The following is a 26,013-nucleotide window of genomic DNA, read 5'->3' on the forward strand; positions in this document are numbered from 1 at the left end:
TGCGCTGGCGGCTCCGGCGCTGCGCGGCTGCCGGGCACGGGGCGCGCACGGCAGTGGGAGCCCAGCGCCGCCGGCAGCCGCCCGCTCACCCGCCCGAGCCCGGCCAGCCCCGGGGGAGCCGCCGCCGCCGCCGAGGGCGCCTCGCCGCCGGGAGGTAAGGACCGCGGCCTTACTCGCTATTGCTCGCTCGCCGCGGCCAAGTGCTCCGGCTGTGCGCGCCCGGGCTCTCTGCGCCGCGGTGCCCTGCTCCGGCTGTGCCCCGCACCGCTGCCCCGGGGCGCGTGGGGCGCCCGGTGGGGTACGGGGGACCTCGCCTCTCCCCCTCCCCAGCACCGGCGCCGCGTCGTTTCCTCGGCGCTGTGCGGGGCCGGGGAGCGGCGGCGGCCTCCGGCGGGCGGCAAGTTTGTCGGGGCTGAAACGCCTGCCGCGGCCGCTGCCCGCTGCCCGGCAGGCGGCGGCGCTGGTGGAGCCTGGCGCGGGTCGGCCGCCGGAGCTGCGCCCGCCGCGGGAGCCCCAGCCCTCGCGGTTCCCGTTTGTTTTATTACCCCCTCCCGAGCCTTGTTACTGTTAAGACAACAGGAGGAACTGCGGAACGTCCCGAGGGTTGGCCTGGAGCGGTCGGCGGAGCGTTTGCAATGTTTTTTTTTTGGGGGGGGGGGGACTGCCACCCCTGAAGTTTGGATGAGGCAGGTGTGAGAGTTATCCATGTTTCTGACCTGAGCCCCGTCCAGTAGGGATGCTCTTATTCACACTTTGCTAATCTGCGATCTGTAATCCCCCTTCACCCGAGTCGGTCCCTCCTTGCCAAGAGAGATTAATAGCTGAAATAACATATTGGTGAGGCACCAGCCCACTGATTTTTTTTTCTAAATAAACTCTGCAGCCAGGCACTTAAAGCTTTATCATAACTTTTTAATTTAAATGTTGTAATAAGCGAGTAGACAGCATTTTCAGATGTATTGTCCTTGGGCGTTTTTTGTGAAGTCTCTTTGGTAATCTTTTTTCCCCTCTAGTGCTTCTCTCAGCAATTAGCAAGCTCTGGCTGACTACTGCCTGTATTTCTAGGATAACACAAAACTTGAGCACAATGAATAGACTCTAGGCACATATTTCACTGGATAGCCAGTGGCTATCTGCAGCTTGTTGGTTGGAAGTGTGTTGGAGACATGTGTGTGACTAGCTGGGCAGTTGCTCGTATTCTGAGCTCAGGCTCATCCTGTATTTTCACTAGTGAGTAAAAAACGGGTGGAATTACTATGGAGGTGTCTTAATTCAACAGAATATATTGAAGTGCTTGATGAATTCTGACAATAAAGTGATTATTTTGATATGTAGTATTTTCATGAGGAGCAGCGTTAATTTTTATCTCAAAGTGTACAATCTGAGAGCAAATAATAGAAATATTATTGGAACAAATAGGCGTGTTCTTTTTTTTGTATTTTTTGATTCTTTCAAAGCCTAGCTGACTATGCAGTATAATGTCCAGACATACTTCTTTATCATGTGCTTTCTCTGGAATATTTGTATATACTTGATAAAATGACTTAAATGTTTGACCTTCCCTGTAAAGCAGTTAATATTTTTGTATTTATTGTGGCTGAGGTACTGCTTTTGTTGGCTTTACTAAAATACTGTACAATACAGTTACCATGAATTCAGTTGTGAGGGGGTGAGAAGAGGGAAGGGAGAACTTTTAACTTCTCTAAGAAATTTCAGACTGCCAGCAAAATTAAGTTAAAATTTCTGTTGACTCTTTCACACTTTGTGCAAAGCAGACCTTCACCAGCAAGTTGCCTAGCTCCAGAAGTTGTGCATTAAGCCGTTCAGAGACACAGGTGAATTGGTAGCTGTCTGTTCCTTGAGAAAGGGACAGATAAGAGATCAATCATCAGTTTGCAAATCCCACCTGTAATGGGGGCCAGGTGGGAAGGTGGAGGGAGCCCTAAGAGGCCGGTGTGAGCAGGGCTGGAAGCATTTGGGGTGCCCTGAAGTGCTGCTGCCTGCTCACCTCCCTGGGCTCCAGCTGTGGGCTGAAACAAATCATTCCAGACAGAGAGGCCAGGTTGCCTGTGCCCCTGCCTCATCAAGGCTGCAGCTTGTACATCTCCTCATCCTGGGAGCAGGGTATGTTTTTCATGAAAGCTGCTTAGCTCTTCCAGCCAGAGGCGTTGGGTGGATGATGCTGGCAGTTTCCGCGAGAGGGCTTTCTTGGTGTGCTGTCGATCTGGCTGCTCCAGCACAGCCTTTGTAGTGCAGGCTGTCCCCTCTGCTTGCCTTGTAGGTACGGGCAAGCAAAATGAACCTGGAGGAGGCTTTTGCTCACATGGCAAGTATTTGATGTTTCCTTTGTAAGTTGTGGGGAAATCCCTTTATTCTCTCTAGGGTGTAAAGATAAGACAGCCTGGGAAAAAACACTAGTCTCTCACTCCTTGCTTAAAACTTAGAACAAATCTCAGCAACTTAATTTCCTACGGGGGAAACCCAGAGGAGGCTGAGTGCTTCCTCAGAAAAGAGGAGTGGCATCTGAGCGTTCGCATCCTCTCCTCTGCTGATGGCAACGAATGACTTTATCCTGGTGTGATCTCACTTTTGGCTGCTTAATGTGTATTATACTCCTCAGGGTGGGGCTGGGCAAGAGGGAAACAGGAATCATTGTGCGCTTATGAAAAAGCTGAACTATCCTCAATTCCTTTGCCAAGTTGTCTGTGTGTTGTTTAATTCAAATCATTTAATACACACAGCATTGCAGGTCTGTTTTAAAAGGCAGAAATAGTATCTGTAACCAGGAATAACACTGCAGTTCATAAAACATGAATAACATCTGTTACTGTGACTTCAGTTTGTTTCTGTCTTCTTGGAGTAACCAAGTTGACAGCTCAGACAGTGAGGTTTAATGTCCTGTGTTAAACATGCGGTCCTGCATCCCGTGGTTAACTCGGACTCACAGAATCAATAAACACAGCTTCTGCACCGCTGCAGCCGCTCCGCAGGGGAGCGGGAAGGGCTTCACCCTGCCTCTGTTGGTGGAGCTCGTCCCCATAGCAGGCGATGGTGGCTGCGTTTGCTTCTGTAACCCAGTTCCACCGTTCACGCTTGCCAGCATGCCGCCGTCAGTGTGGTGGGATGGGCTGGGATCTTGGCGCTTGCTCAGCAAGCTACAGGTCTGCACTGCTGTAGGGGTGATATTTTCCCTCCAAGCACCTTTTATCTTCCTTTAATCTATCCCAGGTTGAATACTCCCTGCAGTTGAAGCAGAGCCATCTCATACTTTGATGTGTGTTTATTGGCTGTAGCTTCTCATTCTCTTGCTTTTTATTTTTCTAAAGTTACCTTTCTCCCCCGCCTCCCCCAAAGCAACAGCAAAAGAGCTAGAGCAGAGGAGACAAAAAGTGAATCAAATGACTGTATATTTTTGTGAATGGGTTTACTTTCCTTCCCCTTGCCTTCCTCTCCTTGCTGCCTTCTGTAAGATCCCTCCATAATTAAAATATTATGACTTTTCTTATGGTAGCCCTTCACTTGTGGCAAGGATTCTAATTTGATGTCAATGCAAAAATACTAGTTTCTGGCATAAGGGCAGATGACATTTCATCAGCTAGTGCATGCCAGTTTTTTTCTTTTTCTCTTCTTTTTTTTTTTTTTTTTTTTTAAACCACAGCGCTAAGACCATATGGGCAGATAATGAGTTTAAGCTGATAAACAGCTTACAGATTTGCCCAAATAAAGGACTTTCTTCCTAGAAAACACATTTTCCTTTAAAATAAATAATGCAGTTCCTGTGTTTTTATTTAATTATCTCTAGTCCTGTCTGTGCTCAGCAGGTTGCAGGAAAACAGGCACAACTGCTCTGGGAATAGGAGCTACTGGATTTATGGGGCCGCGGGTCTTACTTAAAGAAGGACTTGAAAGTAGAAGTTCAGACGCTAAAAACTGAGGCTTGAAATATCTGAATAAGCAGATGGTGGCCCAGGTTGCGTCCAAGGAATTTTGTGAGATAGTGCATAGCTCTTGGCATCTAGAGGATGAGTCGTTGCATGAGGTGCTGGTAGGTCCAAGGTCTGTTTGGGAACTATAACTAAAACAGGCTGAATCTTTGTTTCAGATGAGTGTCTATACTCCTTGCTAATCCTGGGAGTTGCTGAAGCAGCCCTTACTTGGGGGTTTTGTTGCAAGTTAAACCCTACCTTTGCCTTTTTCAATAGCTTTTTCTGGTTCATGTTGTGCCCTCCTCCCCTCCACTCCCCCCCCCCCTTTTTTTAAACTTCACTGGTCTCTTCTTTCTTCAAGTATTTACTCAAATGTTGGTTCAGATTTGGAAGGGTCAAGGGTTGAATTACTGATAAAGATGTGATGGAAAGATTTTGGATCCATTTTCCTTGTTGTTTTCCCAGATAATTCACAAGTAGGGCAGCAATATGTTAGTACAATGAGGATCTGGAAGCTGAGGTCTTTAGCTGTCAGTTTAAAAGAGTAACTCCAAACCGTTCGCATATTATCTGCATGAGAAAGCACAGCCTGTGTACTTGCATCCCAGATGCAAAGGAATGAGCTGTTTTGGATCAGAAATTGCTGATACCTTTTTAAACTATCTTAACTCCTCTTTCTTAGGAGTTCTTTGTTTTGTTTTTTTAACTTTTGCTTGGAAATGATTGTTAATTCTAAAATAGCAAATGAAGGAATAAAAAGGTTGTGCGGAATAGTCAGTCCAGGCTATGTTCTTTCTCATGATGCTTTTTCGTTATAAAACTTCCTCGAGTTTTTTGTGTTGTCTGTTCCCTGCCCTCCCACTGCCTCTAAGTGCTGAGAAAATTGCTGGACTTTAATTGCACTTCATGTAAGGATGTGTTCCAGATGTCTAGACCTTTGCATTCTGATGATTGCTGTTATCTCATTTGTAACTGATATGACAGCAGAGAAGCGTTCAGTCCTACCACTGCTTGTGACTGCACAGTTCAGAATTCCTCATTTCTGTCCTTCCCCACACAGCAGTGTGTCTTATTTTCTTTTCACTGCACTTGTGGAGCTTTGAGTTTCCAAAATGGTGAATGACTTATCCTGCCTCTTAGTTTCAGAGGGTTTAAATGAATTCAGTGCCCACCAAATAGTTGGTGAGACTGTGCCCCTCTTCCTCCCCCTGGCCCCCTGCCAGCCCCTTGCCTTAGAGCATTTAGCTTCTGCTTACCTGTGTGTCATTACTGCCTTGGTAAAGAGCTGTCATGGGCTAGTTTAGTATAAATTGTGTGAGAGTGAAAGAAGTGGCCATAGAAAGTAGTTGCATTGATCTTATTTTGTTAACCACAGCAGCTGCTAAACCAGTTTGTCAGCATGTTTTTTTCTTTGCACAGATAAGATCTAAAGAAACAAATGATTAAAGATGATTTACCCTTACAAATTGACCCTAAATGTGATTTGCTTCTGCACCTCTGCAACCTTCTGTTCTCCAGGAACGTGCTTGAAGGATTTGCGTTTTCCTAAAGTCTGAAAGAAGCAGCATGTGTTCTTCCACAGCAGTGGAGTTGCAGGTGCTGTCCTTCATTAGTTTCACCCTCTCCCTCTAGATCTGAGGAAGAGTCCTGCTAAGTAATGTACGTGTGAGAAGAGCTTCTTGTTCGATTTCTCAAGCATGTTCATAAGACAAGCATGGCAACGTATGCAGAAGTACCTTACTGCCGCAACAGGGAATATTTAAGATCTGAATTGCCTCTGCAGGTGTCTTGATACAGGAAGCATTGGATGGCCACACACTTAACATAGGTGCTTAATGTTTGGTGGACTGAGACTGGATTTAGAATATAAAGTAGATAACGGTGTGACAGAGTATTCTTATGGCGTAATCTTACCCTCACCTCATTCGGCTTAAAAAAAAAAAAAAAAAGGGGGGGGGCGGGGAGGGAGAGAGGGATAACAATATCTTGCTATTGTCTCCAAAGAGGATGGAAGTGGGTTTTTAACTGTCACTACAGCATAGCTTTTTGGTAAGGGACGTGTTTATGTATAGGTTCTCTGGTTCTGTATAGTCCCCCCAACAAGGATTCTCAGGCCTGGCCATCAGGATGTTTCCTTGCTAAATATTTACTAAATTCACGTGATCTAAGATGTAAATTTCTGTCTACTTGGTAGATTAATTAGTTCTTCCACAGTGACCTTTCAATTTTTAAACCTAGATGAAATTCATTCCGGTTAGAACAATATATCTATCCCTTCAGGGAGAAGCAGAGGCTGCTTTTGATGATGTGTTGGGTGCTGAAAGCGTGTCTTGTGCATGGTATTACTCGCTTCTGTGATTATTAAAGAGGCTACAGGATTTTGTGAATTAGGGCTCAGGCCTGAGTTTTCCCAGCTCAGCCACTGACTGATCTACTGGGTTTAGTTAGTTCATCTCTCTATTTCTGCCTGCCCTTCTCTCTTGCTTAGTTGGAGTACAGCCGTGTTACAGTGGGATTGTCTTAAGGTGTCTGTGTGGTACCTAATGTGATCTGGAGTTTGTTTCAGGAAGCAGCATAGCAAGCTGCTATTTTACCCCTAATTTATGTGACTTTAGTGTCAGGATAAAAATGTTATAGTGGTTCCCCTTCCTTGGGAAAGTGGAACTGGACTGACCTGTTAATGTGAAAAGCTGTGTAGTGTGGCAGGGATAATAATAGCTCTTATAGTCTGTCAACTTCTCACTCGCGTCATAAACAGCTTTAAATAAACCTCGTGCCAATCCAAATGTCAAGAAGGCCAACAGGACAGGTGAATGGCATGGGGTATGGGGCCGTAAGGTGACTTCTTGACTGTGGCTTACTGGCAGAGGCTCAGGAGCTGTGTTGCTCGGAGCCCCTGACTAAAGATAGTGATGTATATATTGCACATTGTTGCAGTACTTCTCCAGCTCTGTGCTTCTCATAAGGCTCAGAGCAGAAATTGTAATGCTAGCAGCTTTTCTTTCTTTTCTTTTTTTTTTTTTTTTTAATGGCCCAATGCCCAGTTTGAAGAAGGGTGATTTTGGTCATGTTGTTAGACATGTGTATTTATGGCCCCATTTCATCTGTTGAATTTAATCTGTTGGGGTATTTTTAACATTATTATGGAAACAGTTACTATATTTACTTCTTGTGAAAAGCTCAGTGTCTGACAGTATATGAGGAAGGAGTTTTAAAGTAATAGTTGGAGATTACACTAAATTATGATGTCTACACTTGAAGAAAAATGGACTAAATGAGCAGATTGGCAGTTTGCCTGCTCTTGAGACGTGGACCTCACAGGGCACCTACACTGAACTGGAACGCATGTATTCTGGGAAAGCAGCAAGACAAGATTTGTTCTTTGCTCACTCGGTGGCACGTCTCGATCTCTTGGGAAGCAAAGAGAACTAGATCTTTTTGTACAGTGAGAGCTCATGCCTGTATTAGGCTGGTTTCTCGGGCCTGCTGAGATCCTGCATTTCTCAGGGAAGTCTCTAGGAGCTGTGGGTACCTTTCAGGTGAACTTTTCAAGACCTGCTGCCAGGGTAAATGAGATAGCAATGTGGTAACTTCAGTAGATTTTGGAATAGGAATCATTATTGTTCTGTTATCAATATATTTATTATTTCTGTGATCATTTGAAAACTGAATATTTTTTTGATATCAGTCTTGGCTGATAATAGTTGGCGGTGCTTAAGCAGGATCCCCAGTGGAGTTGAGTGAGGAATAATTGAGGCATTCAAGCCCTCATTCTCAGAATATTTTAAGAGGGTTGGACTTAAGATCTGATGTATTTTTGGACTGCTGACTGCCCTTTGTCCCTGTTACGGTCAGAAAGGGTTCTCAAAGCTGCTTAAAATGAGATACTTATTTTGTGTCGCTCAGCGAAGCTTTTGCTTCCTGTGGCTGAAACACCAACACGTAATGGGGATTTCTGGAGTTACACCAAGCTATTTTTCAAAACAAGATGTGAGAAAAGCTGGAGGCTAGTTCTGGAAATGCTCAAGGCAGGGGGCTTGAAGCTGGAAGTGCTGATAGATCTCATCGACCAATGTCTTACTTCAGCAGTCTTAAACATTGATAATGTAATACCTTGCTGATGCAGTGCATCACTCTTGGTCTACAATCCAGAAAAATGACCTTCCAAACTGATAAAGGTTTGAGCTCACAGTGATGCTTTGCCAATTAAAAATGATTCTCATCCTTTTAAGTGTTTGAAGGGATGTGTCAGTCATGAGCAACAGAGTCTGGTGAGATTAAGAAGTAATAGGGCTTTCCAGAGTCTGGAGGGATTAAGAGATTCTACCTCCCCTCGCCGCCCCCCCCCCGCAATGCTGAAAGGAGCAGAAGGTTTTGTGTTTTGCATACTGTGGATTTGTATTTTGATACTGTGATGGGCAGGAAAAGAATAAGACTTTAGTTTTAAAAAAAAAATTCTTTGTTAATGCCACTGTAGATATTACCAATTTTCATTCCGTGGTGAATTTCTCATAGCATCTTTATAACGTGATGTTTTTTAGGGGGCAACTCTGAAACATTACACTAGCCCTGGGGAGCAGAGGGCATTGGGAAGGGGTTTGGACTGTCAGTCCTGAGTCATATCAATGATTTTGGTGCTCAGAACTGAGGAGCAGAAATGGCGACATCAGTAGCGTAGGGCTATAGTGTAGGTTCCCTTTGGCTCTGGGCAAGTTGCATTGCCCTTCCATGCGTTTGCTTCACCATCTGTGAAAATGAAGACAGTACCGTCAGCAGGGGGTTATTGTGAATGTTCTTGTTAGCTAATCTTGGTAAAGTGGATTGGAACTGAAAAGTGTCATGGGTTGCTGTTTGAAAGTGCAAGGGTTTATACTGTGTAAACCACAAACTTGCATCTCTGTTAGGGAAGGAAACTGCTAGCTGGTAGCCCTTCTGGGGTAACAAGGGCAAAGAGTTTTTGGGAAAGAAGCAGCATTTGCCTGGCAGGAGGACCGGAGTGAGGAGTGTGCCTCATTCTAAACTTGTACACAAGGTCTAAATGGATATACCTGGAGCTTTGTAAAGCATCTGTCCAGGGCTGGATTTCACCCTTATACCACAGGGTGATGCAGTTGCATTTGCTTTTGTTGTTTTTCCAGTTCTTCCTCTCCCCCCCCCCTTCCCTCCCCCGCCCTTGCTTTTTATGATCAAAGCTCTCTTCTTTAAAGATATGCCAATTCTTTGTAATACTGCTCAGAAAATCCCCTATGGGGAACAGTTCTGATTAGACACTGAGGCATTCTTTAATTTTCTTCATGCTATTGGAAACATCTTGTTGATAAAAGGTATGGCTTCTTTTTATCCTTGCTGTTACTATCTCTTCATCAGTTCTCCAAACAGTCTGCTTATTCTTTGTGCTCCCCATTGTCTTGTCTATTTACACGTGGTTCCATGGTTTCTGCATTCTGTTTTATCGGTCTTCTACAGCACTCAAGGAATGCTTGAAAATAATAAATATTAATAATAGGGTTCTCTGAGCAGCAGGTTCTTTGCTTCTTAAACTCGTCTTTTTCTGCTACTTACCCGCTGTTAAAAGTTGCTATAATCTGCAGATTGTGTCTGTAATAACTTCTGTAGCAGTGGCTGGGTTTCTGACAAGTGTAGGATTATAGCTCCAGGTGGAGAAGTGGCAGTGGAAGCAGACATCCTGAAAGGCACAAAGATGTTGTTTCAATTGAAATATTCTTAGTAATAAAGGAAGACAAACCAAAAAACGTGGTATGGGAATAGAGCTGTTTATCTAAATAGCCCTTCTCAAACAGGTTTCCATAGAGTGTCAGTGACCTATATAGGATAATCCTGTATTGAATGTGAAATCCGGTGTTTAGAAATGGGAAAGGTATTCTTTCTGGGAAACATAGTTAAAAAGACTAGACTTTTAGAGATGCTTTTAAGCCAACTTGGAGAAGTATGTCTCAAAGCAATAAGACAAAGTGAGATACCTCTGTGACATTCCTGTGTGTTTTCTTTAACCCCTCTGCAGAGGTTTGCCTCTTCTAAGTGATGCAGAGGGGAAAGTTTCCACTGCACAAAATTGTCCACGAAGTGTATGGGCCAGGCTCTAAACCTTTCACCACGCACGTGCTCTCTCTTTTGGACAGGAGCAACGCTTTTCCTCTTTAAGATCACCCAGACTGAGGAACGAGTAATGTAAACAGGAACGGAGTGTGCGAGACTGTCTCCCCACACCACCTTTCCTCTGTTTAAAATAAATTGCTAGTTTAGAAGAAGAGAGAATTCAATACCTGCTGTGAGGTGTCCGGGTGAATTTCAGGAAGCCTTACTTGTTTCTTCTCCATGGTGCTGGTTTGCCCAGGAGGGGCAGGTTGAGGGGGAGGTGAGCTGTTCCTAGGTGGAACTTCTGCTGGGTGGGTTGCTTCCAGGGCTATGCTTTCAGCAGAAACCACACTAGTTACTACTTGAGGCTAGGACTGGCTGGGAGTTTTGCAAGGAAACAATTTTCCTGCAGAAAATGCTGATTTATTGAAACCAGTGCTGCTTTGCAGGAAAGGTTTTGTCTCTCGTCAGTTCTCCTTGGGTGAATTTCTTGGATTTGACATAGAATTTTGTAGTCAAAACAGAGATGCTGTCTAGGAGCCAAGTGGTTTGGGCTCTTCACCTATGCTGTCACAGATCCAGAACAGGATCCTGAAAGCAGATTTCCTACTTGCCAGATATGCATAATAACCACAAGACTTGTGTCTATTCTAGAGCGTGTTTTTTTTTTTTCTTTTTTCCACGTGGAGGATTCCAAAGGGTAGAGCTTCATCCCTATGTGAAATGGAAAACTATTTGACGTCTCCAAAAACGTGGTGAGGTGAGAAAATCTGTTTCTGTCCCAGTGTCCTTGTATTTCTCTCAGTGGCCATGCTGTCTTTCCTTGTTGGTTCTGCAGGTTTGTGGCTCCTCAAGATGTGTTCTTTGCAGGGTATAGGGACAAATCTCTGGAGACCTTAGCAAAATAATCAGCATGTCAATCACGTAAGGAGGAGAGCGACTGTCCCTGAAGCTCTTGTGGTGTATTTTGGCAGGGTCAGGGCTATACAAGTGAGGGACTGGTTATAGGATCAAAAAGCTCCTAAACCCCCACTCTCTCTAAGGAATGTTGTTAGAAAAGCAGCTTAAGCAGCCAAGGAAAATATAGCTGAACGCTGCTGATATGTTTGTGCCGGGGCTGTTATTGTTGGTCAGGGTATGGAAAATAATGCTTAGGGCAGGAGAGGAGCTTGGAACAGGATAAAACACTCTCCTGCTGGTTTGATTGCCATGAGCTCAGAAAAGGCTGGGGGTGACACATGGTTTCAGTAATTGGACTTTTTCTTTCAATTTCTTCCCTCCCCCTGTTTTGTGGAGAGGAAAGTGGTCCTTTCTTCATAGGCTCTTAACTCTCTTTAGAGAGCAAGGAGATAAAAGGAGAAGAAAGTCAGGAGGGGGTCTCAGGGAAGTTAGGTGTGTGTTGGCCAGGGCATTTGTTCTCTGTGGGTGCTCTCTGCATCACTGAAGACTCTTCATCTGGTTATTCCAGGGCAGTTCAGCCACCTGAATCCCATTGTGCTGTGCGCTGCTTGGGTGCAGAAGGGGGGCTTCCTCTGTGATAAGAGGGAGAATTGCAAAACTGTGATCCACTTTCCAGTTCTGATTTTACAAGAATCCCACTCTGCCTTTTTCTTTGAATTTAGTGAGGGTGAGGATTTGGGAGAAGGCTGGTGGTTTAAATTTCATCATTAAATGGGCGAAGAGAAAGTACTCTGTTTTTTCCTTTAAAAAAAAAAAAATCCTAGCTATTGCTATGTAATTGAGATTTAAATAATGGGATGTTCCTGTGTTCGAGAAGCCAAAAGCTTCCTCAGATGGTCTGTGCTAACCTGTTTTAAGAAGACTTTTTTTTGTTTGTCTTGTAGTAGATGAGGAGTCTGAGCTTGTCTTTTTCTCCCTCCTTCCCCTTATCCATCAAGTTCAAGTAGGAGACATAAGGCATGTTTGTGCCATACAGAGAAACACAGGGCAGGAAAGCCTGAGCTAGTGGAAACCTGAACCAGGCTGCCTGTGCAGCTCAGCTGGGGGCAGCCTATCAGTCTGGAACTCACGTAATGGCAAAGTGCTCCTGGGTCCAAGATGAGCTCCAGTGTCTGTGTGCCCAGGTGAAGAGATTTGTGCCACAGATCTCAGATGTGATGTGTTTAAAAGAACAAACAATACCACCTTAAGCCTTGCTTTTAAGTTAAATAAATGGACAATACTTCTTTCATATACTAGATAAGAATCATCTGCTAATGTATTTTCACATAAAGTTGATCTAGGAAAAGAAAATACTTCTCTTAAATTAATCAAGTCTGGCTCTTCTATCTTTGAAGAGATACCAGATTTCTACCTCTTGCTCTTTCTGGTTACACTGTCTTTGAAGGAACCTCCAAAGGTCAAAGGCTGACTGCCTAGTTTCCCTGGAGGATGAAGATAAGCTACTGTTTTTCTTCAAGAGGCATAGACTGTGCTGTGGCTGGTGTTTGGGGATGCTACAAGACCTCTTGAGGACTAGACTGTTTTTCCACCAAAGGCAGCTATTCTGCGCATCTATTTCATATATTTAAATTACTGAGAAAAGGAAGCTATCAATTTAAGGCTTAACATATTTTTTTCTTCTTAGTTGAGGATGGAGGAATGAAAACATTCAGGTTAGTGAGAAAATAGTTCCAGTAAGTAGAGCAATTAGATGTATGTCTCAAAGGAATAGACCTTAGTTGCAAATTTGTCCAGCTGAAATATGGACAAACTGCATCAGGACAGCATTGTGGAGGGTTTGGCAGAACCCACATCGGCACTGCGTGCCCCAGGTGTTCCCTAAGATTGACCTGCAGAATAGTTTCTGTGGCTGGAGCTGTACTCCTGTGGGTTTCATTACTGCATTCTGACTGGTTATTTGAAGCGGAAGTGGCCCAAGAGAAACTGTGTAGTAGATCTATTTCCCTTAGCATCCTACAAAATCACACCTGTAGGCTGTGTTTTTTAACGTGAAGTTGCAGTCATCAGCTGTGATCCTTACTAGTTGTTCTTTGTGAACTGCAAGAGTATGGAGTGGGACCAAACATCAATATTAAAGGGAATGTTATTAAATGAAAGAGTGCCTGAATATGTCCATCTTGCAGCATCCTAAATGCCTTTGCATGGACAAAACTTGATACTTCCTCCCTCCTCTGCTGTTCTGCCATCTCTGGCCTTTTATTCTGTGATGAATTCTGCCTTGTAAAGCAAGGATCTGTCCAGACGCTCTATTGCCTAGCAAGGAGGACGTGAAACAGATGCAATCATTCTAAGTTGATGATAAAGTAATTTTCTCACCCCTCCAATAACTCTAAATGCATTCTAAAGAGGGTTTACTTTATTAGTAGCATTTGTTACTGTGTATAAACTCCTGGACATAAATCAGAGATTGACTGGTAGATAATGAAATGGTGCAGCATGCCTGAGTGAACAGATTGGCCAGGCATCTGAGCTATCCATATACAAGCCCACCAGAATGAGTCTGTTGCTCAGAATTTTTCTGGCAGATGTAGCCCCTCCGTTTTGTGTTGCAATGACTACTTGCCATTTATTTATCATGAGTTTCTGTATGACCCATATTATCTGAACATCTCACAGTTCTAAATGGATTGTGTCCTTGTAGCACCTTTCTGAGGCAGAGAATCCTGTCTACTAATCCCCATTTTACTGATGAAAGTCAAATCTAAATGACTTGCCAAGGGTGCCACAGGAAACTTGTGGCAGACTAGAAAATAAGAAATCTTATTTTTAGGAAAGAGCTAGTGTCACCCTTTCTTCCTTAGCGGCACCTGTCAAAATTTTGCTCCTAGAAAAGATATTTCAGGTTTAAAATATGAGGAGAAAATATATCTTGTCTTATAGGAAGGTTTTCCCCGGGAAATAAATAGCTTGCTTCAGCTTTCCTCTTAAAGCCAAACGTCCCATTGAACTCAGTAATATGTTGTTAAGGCCTTCCTGTCTTTTGACTCAGTGTTAGCTGTGTAGTCGCTAGAGTTGGTTAGAACACCCTTTTCTCTGTAAATAAATCTTTGCCCCCCCTCCCCATAAAGAAACAAAAGGCTTTCAAAGTTTTGGGAGAACTGAGGAGATTCCTACCTCAGCCAAAATAGCCAATGTTTTATAGTTCAGGATATGCATTAGTATGTGGCAGATTACAGGTCATGGCCCTGAGATTTGAGCCTCATTTTTCCATATCCCGCTGTAGCGCACTTACTGCCACTCTTACTTCCTTTAGACTGCAAATTCCCCTTTTGGACCTAAGAAATGTTTCCTTGTTAAACTTCCTTAGAAAGGTGTCTAGGTTTGTAGTAAGCTTTTTCCTTTGAAAAAATTGGCATTTTCAGTCAGTTTCCCCCCAAAAAGTGTTTCCAGGGAGGATGTCCTAATCAGGCCTAGTAGTCCTTAGTAAGTTAATGCCTTCTTGAGTCCTACCATTTAGTGATATCTGAGGAGTGGAGAGATGCATGTGGTCCTGATGCGTTTATCTATTTTTGCTGCAGAAGTCCTAATCAAGGCCATGAAGAAAGGATCCTTCTGCTTTCTTCAGCCTGAAGCAATCCTGGGTGCTTCCTTGAGAAAGTTATGAGCTTTGGAGTAGTTAAAAAGGCACATGTTGTAGAAACTTCCCAGGCACAGACATGGAGCTGCTGAGTGTTAATGCCGATTGTGCAGTTCAAAAACACAGCCTTTTTTTTTTTTTTTTGGAAATTATAATAGTGTTAAAAAATTCAGCCTTGATCTTGAGGAGGAGCTGAAGTCCCCAGCTCATATTGAATCAGAGTCAAAGTTTTTAATTTGCTTGTTTTTTGGAGATGCTCCGAGTACCCTCTGTGGCAGGTGAAATTAGTGGGGGCTGTGTACGCTCAGCATGTTGAAAGGAAAGCAACGTGAGCACGTTGTGAGCTGTGATGTACAGAAGCCAGGATCTTTGGGGGATTTGCAGTATTTAAGATGATGCCCCTGTAGTTGTTTCTTAATTAAACCCAAGATACTGTACATTTTTTCTCTTGAACTTTAGGACTCTACTTTTTCTTGAGCATATTTGAGATTTCCAGCCTGGCAACTGGAGCCTGGGGCTTTTTATCAAGGTATTAAGAGGCAGAAAACTTGTTGGTTGCCTCAAGCTGAGGAGGAAATGCTATGCTTGAAGGATTATCTCAGCACAATGAATTTTAAAAGACTTTTTGCTATATATGTGTGATGAGCTATCAAAATGCTAATGATTCTGCTGTCTTACCTTCAGAAGGCTTCATTTAACCCTTTCAGCATACGGAGTGGTTTCTAAAAGGGCAGAGGTAACTTTATTCCTCTGCAAAGGGACAGTCCAGCCAGAAATGAAGTTTTAAGGAATTTATCGTCTGTTAGCCACATATTCTTCTTTATCACTGGGAGAAGTTGACTCATCCGTCATCTGGATGGACCTATTCTGTATGCTCAGTTGAGCCAATCCACAGGTGTGCTGCCAGTCAGGTACTCCCTACAATCAATGTCCTGCTCTCATGCTGCTCAGGCTCCTTTCCCTGTACACATACATAGAGAGTGTTGCCCAGGGCCCAGGACAGGAGCTCCCAAGCGAAGGGGAAGCTGAGACCAGGTTACTGTGACTGGGATTACTTCTGCAACCTCTTTCCAGGGTGATTTGGGAAACAGGATGGAGGCTTGATGAATCGGTAATGCCAATAGACTGTGCTTTCCCATCCGCTTTTGGGGAGGTGCATCTTATCCCCATGGTGTCATGGATATGTCTGTTATGCCAAAGGTGGGCGTAGCTCCCAGGGCAAGGGGAGCTCTGCTGCAGTCCGGACAACTAATCCAGCCAGCTATGCTCCAAAGGGGCTCTGGCGCTGCATGAATTATCCCACTGGGCTATATGTTGAATGCAAGTCTCTTAAGATAGTGGAGGCTTGTTATCTGTTTGCTTACTCTAGTTTTTCATCAGTGAGACTCTGAGTCTCCAGGCTTTTTTTCTTATTTCACCATTTTAAGTGAGGGAAGATTCAGGATCTAGGTTTACAGCTTGGAGAGTTGCGTATGCTTGCTACATGACTGTTGAGACCTGAGAAGCAAGGCTTGTCTGAGATGCTGAGTAGATACTGTATTTGCACTAGCCGTGTGCTACTGTGGCTACACTGCTGTTCCTGCTGAAAGCAGCTGGGTTGGGTAAGTCTGCACGTGAGGCAGGGTTGGCATCTCCATCTTAGGATGTTATCTGTATCTGTTAGGAGCTTCTGTTCCATTTATTTAGATTTCTGGTTGTTTCTAGCATGTCAGGAATATTTCATTCAGCTCTACAAAGATTCTGTTAATGTTATATTTTTGGAGGCAGGTAAATACTTGGATAACTGGAAATATAAATAACTGAGCGTGAGTAAAATTAAACCGATGAGATTGTCTTAAATATTTTTACCTATCTTAAGCACAGATAGACCCACTGCTCTCTCTCTAATCATATCAGTTTCAGCCCCCAGGAGGGTCTGCATCACCGAAATTTGTGTTAGTTTTTGCCGTTAGGATTATAGCTTTTAGAGCTCAATGAACTTTCAGTGAGGTTGTGTGTTTGGTTTTATGTGTGTGTGGGGTGTGTGATTGCCACCTCGTACCATCTGGGGCAGGAGCAAGGGTAGGCAGTAGAAGGAGGATTACTGTAGGGATCTGTCTTGAGATTGCTACAAGGGAGGACAGCAGGTGAAGCAAGGCACAGACAAATGGATGGAGAGCAGTGAGAGACTGGAATAGGCATTTCCTTTCCTGTTCAGCATAAATGTGATGAGGTATTGCTTTGCTTGGGGCATCTTAAACTAGATTGAATAGGACACTGGGGAAATCAGCTTCAGGGAAAACTGCTTTGGCTTAGGTTGTTCTAAATGATATAAAGATGTGGCCGCTCTGTAGCGAACCAAGAACAGGGCACTCATGAAATCTAGTCCGTCTGACAATGATTTCCTGTGTGGCTTTGAGAAATTGATTATTTTGAGTGTGTTTGTGTGTATGTCTAGATATATCTATAGACATGCACACACTCGCACGCATACATGCGTTATGGGAGAGGGAATAGATTTTCTTATGCTTTGTATTTGTTCTAGCATGGTTGATTATGCTGTGCTCATCAATCTCATATACACTTCAGAGCCGTGCTCAGTGGACTCTCCTCTGATTCTTATATTTTTTTTTCAATGGGTGGCTTTAGGTATCATCAGGGATAACTTTTAAAAGGAAATGATTTCCTCTGCAATGTTTGTGATCACTGGAAAAATCTCTCTTTTTATGTTAAAAAAAGGTTAATTTAAAAAAAAGTTTGATTAGTGAAAAATGCAAGATAGCATGCATAAGTGGTTAGATTTTTTTTGTTGTGTCCATGGCTGTTTTCTAGACAAAAATCTTAAACTGTGCAACTTTGCTTTTCTACTGCTGAATTCCTACAAGTACCTTCCAGTTTCCATTTGGCTATGTGTGTGTAAAGGGAAAGGAGCATGAGAGCAGGGGTTGTGATGGAGGAATGCAAAAAAAAAAAAAAAAAAAAAAAAGAGCTATTGGCAGTGAGGAAAGTAGGATTTACAGAGGAATGTATGTACAAGGCATATCAGCCTCGCTTCTGTGATTAACTGTGCAGTTAATCTCAACAGATTAAATGCTGAACACCAATACAAAACAAAATCCTCTACCGTTTCTGCAGGAACTTGCCTTTAGGGTTGGGCTCTCGGGTGAGCCTGAAAGGCAGAGGTTCCTGGGGTGGTCAAAGAGAAGGGCATGTGAAGACATGCTCTGTGAAGGGTATTTCTTGGAAGTGAATGGGTCACTCTTTGATAGAAAGCAGTTTGTGTGTGTTTATTTCAGATTGCCTTGGGAGAGTGGTTCTCCTGCAGAACAGAATGATACAGTGTCTGGCTTTTTCCTTTTATTTTTTTTAATTGCCTGCATAATATAAAGTTCTAGTTCTCCTTTCTTTTGAATGGATGGGGAAGAAGGGATGCTGAACTGCTGTTTGTCAGTAACCACAGTCCAAATCCTGCAAGTTAGCTGTACCATCCTGCAGCTGTAGTCCTTGGGTTTACATGTACTAGTCTGCTTCTGAAGTAGGAAGGATGGTAGGAGATTCAGCCCAGGACTGGGAGGGAGTAGGGAAAACTTCCCAGTTTGCTCAGACTGGGTAGATCTGTGCTTTTCCCTTACAGAAATAGAGGTCTGGTATATTGGAGCTGTTCTGCTCTGAGAGATTTCAATATTTATTATAGTAGTAGCTGGAGCTTGATTTTTTTTTTTTTTTTTTTTTTGTCCCCCCCCCCCCCCTTCTTTTTTCCCCCCTCTTTCCACCAAGCAGCTTCATAGCTTCAGTCTCTGAGACTGAAGATATCTTGCCTTGGGATACACACTAGCATGATAGGACACCTTCTGGGAAAGGAAGAGTCCTTCGTTCAAATCTTGGCTTGGAGTTGAGCAAAATGGGAATTTGAACCAGTTTGCAGTATTCCAGAAGCCAGGCACCCAGTCAAATTAGTGGCTGTTGGATGGGCTGTGGTTGTTGTCCGTGTGTGTGTGGTCTTAGCCTGTGGCAAATGCAAGGTAATGCAATTTAGCTGAACTCTTTCATTGCTAAATCAAATTGCCTCACATTGCTGCAAGGGAAGAGCTTGCACATGGAGAGCGACCACAGCTTGGCTGGTGTGCAGCCTACTGTTACTCCAGTGTACCGCAACTTTGTCTGGGCCTCCAACTGAGTATCTTGGTGACTGACCTGATAGGTAATAGCTGATTGGAAGGAAAAGGAAGAGCTAATTGTACCTGCAGTTAGTGAATATTTTCCCTAATTCTCATAGTATTTTGTTTTGGGGAGTTTGGTTTGCTAAGCTTGGGGTTGATGGAAATAAGTTTTCAGCAAATATTTTACCTGTTCAAAAAATATTTGCCCACTCTGCTAGAGGTTGACTCCATAGTCAGTGGGGAGGGCCTGTTGCCTGTAACAGGCGTTGGTGCCAAGGGCATCTTTGATCTCCTGGGAACGTGTTTCCCGAAGGTTCCTTTCATCTGCGGTGAATTCTTGCACTTAAAAGAAAAGAAACATCATTTTGTTGTTGTTGTTGGGTTCCTCCCTCATCCCCCAAAAATCTGGGTGAACTTATTTTTAACTGGGTCAAAATGTTCCCATTTGACTGCAGACTGAGTAGCAGTCTGTCTTCAACTTGAGTTCTTTTGAGTTTTCTTCTGGACTGTGACCTTTCCTAAGCATGCTAGAATGTATTGGGTGAGCTGATCTCACCTGTAGACAATGCAAGAAGTCTTGGCAGCCTGGAGCCATGTAAAATTTGGCTGCTGTTATGGATTTGTGAAAGGGAATTGGTGTAAAATGTTGTTGGAGAGGGCACAGGGTGGCACTTCAGCTCTCCTATGTTACAGGAGGAAGAGCTGGCTGCTGCTGAAAGTGCCTGTAGAAAGCCTGTGGCTGCAGGAGGTGTGTTTCCTCCCCTGGGCAGCACGTCACTGAGTCCCCAGGACTCTGAGCTGGTAGGAGGAGTAAGGAAACAAGGGCTCACTCAGAGGCAATGGTGAATCCTTTGCCCCCCACTCCTCCCCCCTCCCCCCCAAAAAAAACCCTCATCTTGGCAGTATGAAAATGACAGTAGTGATGGGCAGTGCTTCCTGCAGTCCTGATGGTTATGACCTGAGCTGTTTGGTATTGATGATTTGATACTGGCAGGATCACTGAAACATTATGGGGCCAGGGTCACAGATGTCCATGTTATTTGGCCTATGCATACGGCTTTCTTCCAAGCCAGAGTCGAAATCTCCACTCGCTGGCTGCTAAAATCTTTTTGACTGGAACCTGTCCCATTCCCATCATCTCCCACAAATCGTTCCAGCTTGGCCTATTCTTTTCCCTACCTCCGATCTTTCTCCTTTATTGGGATTTTCTGGAAACCGAGGTCAGGATGTATTTCTCACATATACGTGAGGTTTAATGTCTGGTGTTTGTGACGCAGATAATTGCGCGTGGCAGAATGAACGTGCAGACAAATTCTTGCACAGCCAGCTTTCCCTGCACAATGAAGATTTGGTTAAATGGGAGTTAGGATTAATACTGGATTTTAATTTCTCATAGTTGGCTGGTAATAACCTAATCTCCTCAAAGGCTGCAGGCTGGCTGGCAGCATTCAGCTCAAGGCTGTTGTTTGTAAAAACCTGAAAGAAATTGAATTTTGATACTGAGAGAGCTTTAACCAGAGCCTTTCAAAATAGTATGTGCTCTTCCCATCCCTATCTCAAATGCAGCATTTTAATTTCTTTAATGTCTGACATTCGCCTAGGCCTCTAGATCTGATGGATGTTTGACAGTAATATCTTTCATTTCCTTTTGTAAGAGCTTAGAGCTGCTGATTGGTTTTACAAATGTATAAATTACATTCTGAAAGCTGATAACCAAAAATCTATACAGGCAGCGAGAGAGAGATGCCTGTGCAGGGCAGCAAGCGCTCCTCAGTTTTGTGTTCAGTATGTTAAGCCTCCTTCAGGTAAGGAGGCTCATTAGGCTACAGAAGCGTGGAGCACTTCAGTGTGATGCGGTCAGTTCAGTCCAGTTGGATTTGATTGTTGGTATGCTAGGTATGACCCATGAGGAATGAGTTGGTGAGTCTTCATGCAGGTTATAAAATGAATCTGCCTTTGATAGTAAGGCCTGCATTTTGAAAATGCCTTGTTTTAAAGTGACTTGTTCTTGCATCTCCTGATTAATTTGGCTGCAAGCTAATTTTTTTGTGGGTCTGGTCTGAAAGTCCAGACATCTAGCCATCTAAATAACTTATGCCTAACGTTGAATATCGCGTAAGATAGAGTTTTGGCAGAGCTTTGGCAGGCTTGGCCCTGCCTTTGCAAACAGGAAGGCGGTGTTAAAGTTGACTTATACATCTGCTTGTGATCCCCTGCTTTCACCGTCCTCTTGGATAGCAGTTTTGACTGGTCCTGCCTGTAGTTTGAGAGCTGCCCTTTGCTAAACATTCTTCCATCTGCATCACTGATGATGGTAGCCTGGCAAAGTGATGTGCTTCCTCTTTGCTTTTCCTTTGTTTTAAGTCAACAGCCCAGCCTGTGAATGAGTCTGCTTTGGAGAGGACATCAAAGGTCTCTATAATAGGCAAGATGATGAATGCCGCTGTCAGTCAAGGACTCTATGTGAGCTGTTGAGGCTGGAAGGAGCAGAGGCACATTGACTAGATTTAATGTGTGGAAAGCTTATCCTGACTCTGCTGATGCAGGTCAGTATCCATGTTGTCAATATGCAGAAGACTTGTCTGCAGAGGTGATGATGAGGCACCTTTATCTGGATGTAAATCCACTTTATCAATTTATTTGTTCTTAAGCCTACTCATTCAGCCCTCATCTCTATGAATTTATTTTTTGATTGTTTTTCTGCTTCTGTCTTTTGTGTTGGTCGTCTTTGCTAAGGTTGCTTTTCCTCTCTTAGCCACCTTATGCAGAACCTGTTATCAAATAATCACAGCAATTGTCTTACGACAGATATTCTTCAAAGCATTTACAGTGACTGTCTGATAGGCCCTTATTACGATAAAGCAGGAGGTCTCCTCTGAGGTGTGAAGTTTCCTTTCATAGCTTGTTACATCAACTTTTGTTCTCAGGATGTGAAGTCGAAAAACAGACAAGTTTTGCGTTTCCCAGGGCTCAGAGCCCATGTGATGGCTTGATTAGGATTTGAAGGACAGTGCTTTATTTCATTTATTACTGCTAAAATCTCTGTCCCCTTTGTTCCTAATGAATGGCAAAGCGTCGAAAGTATTCAGTGATTTGAAATTAAGATCTCTGCGTGTCCCTTAAAGTGCGAGTTTGTTGAAGACTAACGGGAAAGTTCCTGTTTTAGTTTGTGTAGTGTTTTCAGAGATCTTAAACCAGCCTAATCTTCTATCTTTCAGCTCTATTTCTTTTTCTTCTTCTCTTCCACAGAGATTAATAGTAAGGAAAAGTGGAGAGAGTAGGAACCCAGCAGAGTTCGGCACCCAGCAGTGAAGGTTAGTAGAGAGCTGTGTCAACTGTACCAGCACAAGGTTTGTTTTGGCTAATTAAGAGCATCCAGCTTTCACCATGTCTAAGAGACCCTAGCCCTCTGCAGGAGCCAAACAGCTTAGTTTAAGGCATGCAGCCTTTCATGGAAGAGCCTCGTGAGCATCTTAATAATGAATGTTACTCTATTCAGTATTGTGATTAGTTGGAGGGTTTGGTTTGTGGCTTTCCTGCTGTGTGGTGGGAGGTGGTAAGGACTGCTTGGAACAGCACTGTGTAATGAGATAGTGCCGCTCAGGGAAGGGCCTGGGGTGGGTGAAGCTCAGTGATTTTTTACACCTGTAAAAATCCAGGGGGTCATGCCATAATGCCACTATTCTCTGTTCTAGTCACTAACAAGCAGCTAGGGAGCTATTAAACCCCTCTGAACAGAACTGGGGGTAAGGAGAATGTAGGTGAACTTTCAGTTTGCATCAATTGCACAAATGACTTGGAGAAAACCAATGATGGTGATGCTGTAAAAAATCCTGTGTCACATCAGCAGGATGTTTCTACCCTAAATGTGAGACTTGAGCCAGTATCAGAGCTTGAGTTCTCTTGTTCTGAACCATGAAACTATTAGAGGAAGAAATGTCAGGCTGATAGGGGCATTAGCTGGTGGGTGCATCCTGCAACTTAGGCCAAGTACTCCTTGAAGGCAAGGAATTTGTGATGGCTGGTTTGGCTGAAGCTCTAGGTATTACAAAAAAGAAATTGTGCAGTGTCTGTTTGGTAATGGCTAGTAGAAATATACGAGTGTGAGTAAGCTGCTCTCTTGCTGATAGTACCTTTGACAGCCCAGAGTGATGGGCAGTATGTCTTATGAACACTCAGAGGCAATTTCTTACTCTTGTTCCAATTGAGTCAGCTCTCTGCTCAACCGTAAGGCTGAAAGGTCTGATGGAAACACTTCACCCATCACTTGAAGCTGCACTTCAGAGCTGCCTCTCTGTTCAAGGCAGATCTAACTGATTTTTTTGTTTTTGTTTTTTTAAGCATTGGCAATCCTGCATGCATTAGGCCAGCCAGTGTTACCACAGCTAGCACAGCTCCACCAACTGGATTTCCTAACTGTGCTAGGACTGTGCATCCCCTCTGCTCTGAGATGTGCCCCAGCCAGCTCTATCTTTTAATACAGATGAATGTGGTGGGATGGTCTGTAAACATTACTCTGTGTTCTGATGGTGAATGTATGCAAGTTGCTTGCACAGTGTTACCCATTTATTTCCCCGCATGCACCCCCTGCAAGCTCAACTGCCGCTTTATCACTCCTGATAAGCGGGTGTGTGATCTGTGGCAGAGCCATCGGCCAGAAGTGAAGGCAGGCAGGCAGGAGTCCCGCGTGCATAGTTTGGGGGCAGCTTGGTTTCTTTCCTGATAAGTCTGTGCCTCTTGCGGCAGTATAGTGCATGCTCCTCTTAAACTGTAATCATAATCCTCTTTGCAGCAGGCGCTGCTATCCCCACAGGAAGCATTAGCAATATCGCAAAGTGCGGAGACTTCATTGTTTTCCCCTAATCTGCAAAGGGAGCTGAGACAAGACAGAAGAAACTTTAACCTGTTCCATGCCTCAGTGGTAAATGATTAGGTTTTTCACTGGGTAGGAAAATGGGGGAAACCTCTTAGTTGAGATAAAGCAAGCAAAGCATGAGGCTCATGAGCTTATCTTGCTCTGTGAAATTCAGGAAAGGACATGTCCTTGAATTTGTCTGTCTGGTGTGCTGTTTTTGCGTTTGGGAGAAATGAGCTTATTAAAGCTGCCCTAAATGATTGCAGGGTATAAGGCACCTCTTGCCAGGAAATGCAGCAGCTATGATTTTGTTTAAGGACCTTTAACAAAAGGCTTTGGATGCTTAATAATGTGCAAATTTGGATGGGTGGAGTGTGGTGAAGGTTAATAGGGCAGCCTAACTGAGGAGGAGCTGAGCTTGGGAGAGGAGGAGAGGAATGCTGAGGACGTGGCAGCAGACGGAGAAAGGTCAAACAGGAAAAGTAGGCTCTCCTCCTTGTCATGTTAACATTAATTTAGTCATCACCGACAATTTCAGGATAAGCATAAGCTGGGTTTTCTGAAATATATAATATATTTCCAACTATGGCAGCGTGAGAGGCCACAACGTGACTCCAGACTGGCTGTTGAAACGAAGGGTGTTGGTGTGTAAGTCGGTGTGCCTTTTAGCTGCTGTTTAGGGCCAAAGTCTGTCCCAAGGGGGACTTGCACTAGCGGTGCTTGTGGATGGGATTCACTTTGGATCTATGCGTTATGTTTCTGAAACTTCTTCTTGCAAGCTGTCTTCCATAAAATCTTTTTCGTCACACCTGGTTCTGCAGTTGTGGTTGAGCTGTGCTCTCCCTGGACACCTGCGCAACTGAAATCTGGCAGGATGAATGATCTACTTGCACGCGTGTGCTATCTCTGAAAGTTGTTTTTTTTTTTTAATTCAAAAGATTACAAAAGCAAAGAAACAAAACAAAAGCCTCTCAAAAATAGCATGAGATAAGGATCTGGAGAACTTTTTATTTTTCTGAAGAGTTCCTGGAGACTTTTAAGGGAAGAAATGTAGCTTTCACGGTTCAGCTTTTTTTTTTTCTTTTTTTTTTTCCTTCCCAGACTTCAAAGGCAATCAGCTGAGAGCTTCTTAGGAATGTTACATCTGCTCAGAGTAAATGGTGTTTGGGTGGAGGCACTTTTTCTTCTTCCAAAGTGTCCAAAACTTCTCCATGAGTTTCTTTGAGAGTTCAGTAAACAAGACACACAAAACTCAATGGGGGTGGATAGCACACAGTAGCAGAGGGTGGGAAGCCAGAGAGAGGGAGTAGTTTCCTGCAGAGGCATTCAGCTGAGACTCAAGTCTCGTTTTCCTGGTACATTAATAGCAAACTTTGTAACATCTGTATTTTTAAATAAGATTGATTCAGAAGTTGAAACTGCACAAATGGACTGAAATATAAACTCTTGGTGCCTTCCTGTTCTTCCTTGAATTCTTAGCTTGTGCTAAGTTTGTAACTGCTGCTACACAAGCAGTCTCTTCTTAAACTGCTTATTGTTTTGCTTTTAATCTACGTGTATCCAACAGTGAAATCAAACACTTCAGCCTGAGCTTCCTGTCTATAATGCTTAACTACTGTTCCTTGAGAGTCTGATCCAAAGTTTATTGGCAGTGAAGGAGCTTTGGATCAGGCACTTGGTGTGCTGTAGAAAAGTAGCACTGTGAGCTTGGAGGATATACCAGGTGGGATCAGGAATTGGAATGAGTTTCACAATGCTCTGCCTATAACGGGGGGGGGGGGGGGGGGGGGGAGGGGGGGAGTTTATCATTGATTTTGTTGGAAACAGAGCTGTGGTGCTCCTGAGGGCACTGTGATACTTGTGGGCGCAATCTAGCTTCAAACAAGCTTGTGCATAACTGCCTCTTTACATCGTAAAATTAGAACTGAACTGCAAATGGTTTTCACACAATTATTTCCATCTTGCTTTTGAATAGAACCTGGAGCGGGGTGAAGGGTGGGAGATTTTGTTTATCCCGTTTCCTGGTGCAGCTGAAACTCAGAGCAGCAAGCTTGTATGGAAGCTCTCTTTTTCTGCTCGTTTCCCACAATAAGGTCCAGGATTGTGAGATTTGCGATTCAGTGTGTAGCTTTCAGGTGTGTACCCGGGCTGAAGATGACAGAAGTCTTGGTGCTGTCTCACTTCAGGTTGGGTAAGTATGTTTGGTTTGCTGTTGTGTGTGGTTTTTCTTTTAAGCTAGGCTTCCTAAATGATGAAGAGCAATATTAAAGTTTCTGAGTAAATAAGCAGAGCACCCTGGCCTCGTCTTGGCTAATCTGTTTAACCTTCCTCAGCACAAATATTTACTCTAGGCATTGACTCTCCATCCAGGCAGTGTAATTCTGATGCTAAAATTAATGTGATGAGAATGCTTTAGATTGACTAATCCTGTAGAATTCCAGTAATCCCCTGTCTGCA

General features: G+C 43.8%; 1 protein-coding gene across 13 annotated transcripts in view; it reads left to right on the top strand.

Moving 5' to 3' along the window:
• The window catches only part of TSPAN18 (tetraspanin 18), a 132,735-nt gene that overhangs the window by 9,869 nt on the left and 96,853 nt on the right, over positions 1–26,013 (top strand). For 2 of the 13 annotated variants that reach the window (XM_068945578.1, XM_068945573.1), the window contains exons 1-2: positions 25–154; positions 21,951–22,015. The exons of 2 other annotated variants lie outside the window; for them this stretch is intronic. The gene's annotated coding sequence lies outside the window, so the exon portion shown is untranslated. Of the gene's footprint in view, positions 1–9; positions 155–15,920; positions 16,164–21,950; positions 22,052–25,407; positions 25,748–26,013 lie in introns of those variants that run through there. 9 more of the 13 variants (XM_068945572.1, XM_068945583.1, XM_068945584.1 and 6 more) reach the window with 8 other exon arrangements.

Source organism: Struthio camelus, chromosome 5, assembly GCF_040807025.1.
Source record: "Struthio camelus isolate bStrCam1 chromosome 5, bStrCam1.hap1, whole genome shotgun sequence".
Taxonomy (NCBI): Eukaryota; Metazoa; Chordata; class Aves; order Struthioniformes; family Struthionidae; genus Struthio; species Struthio camelus.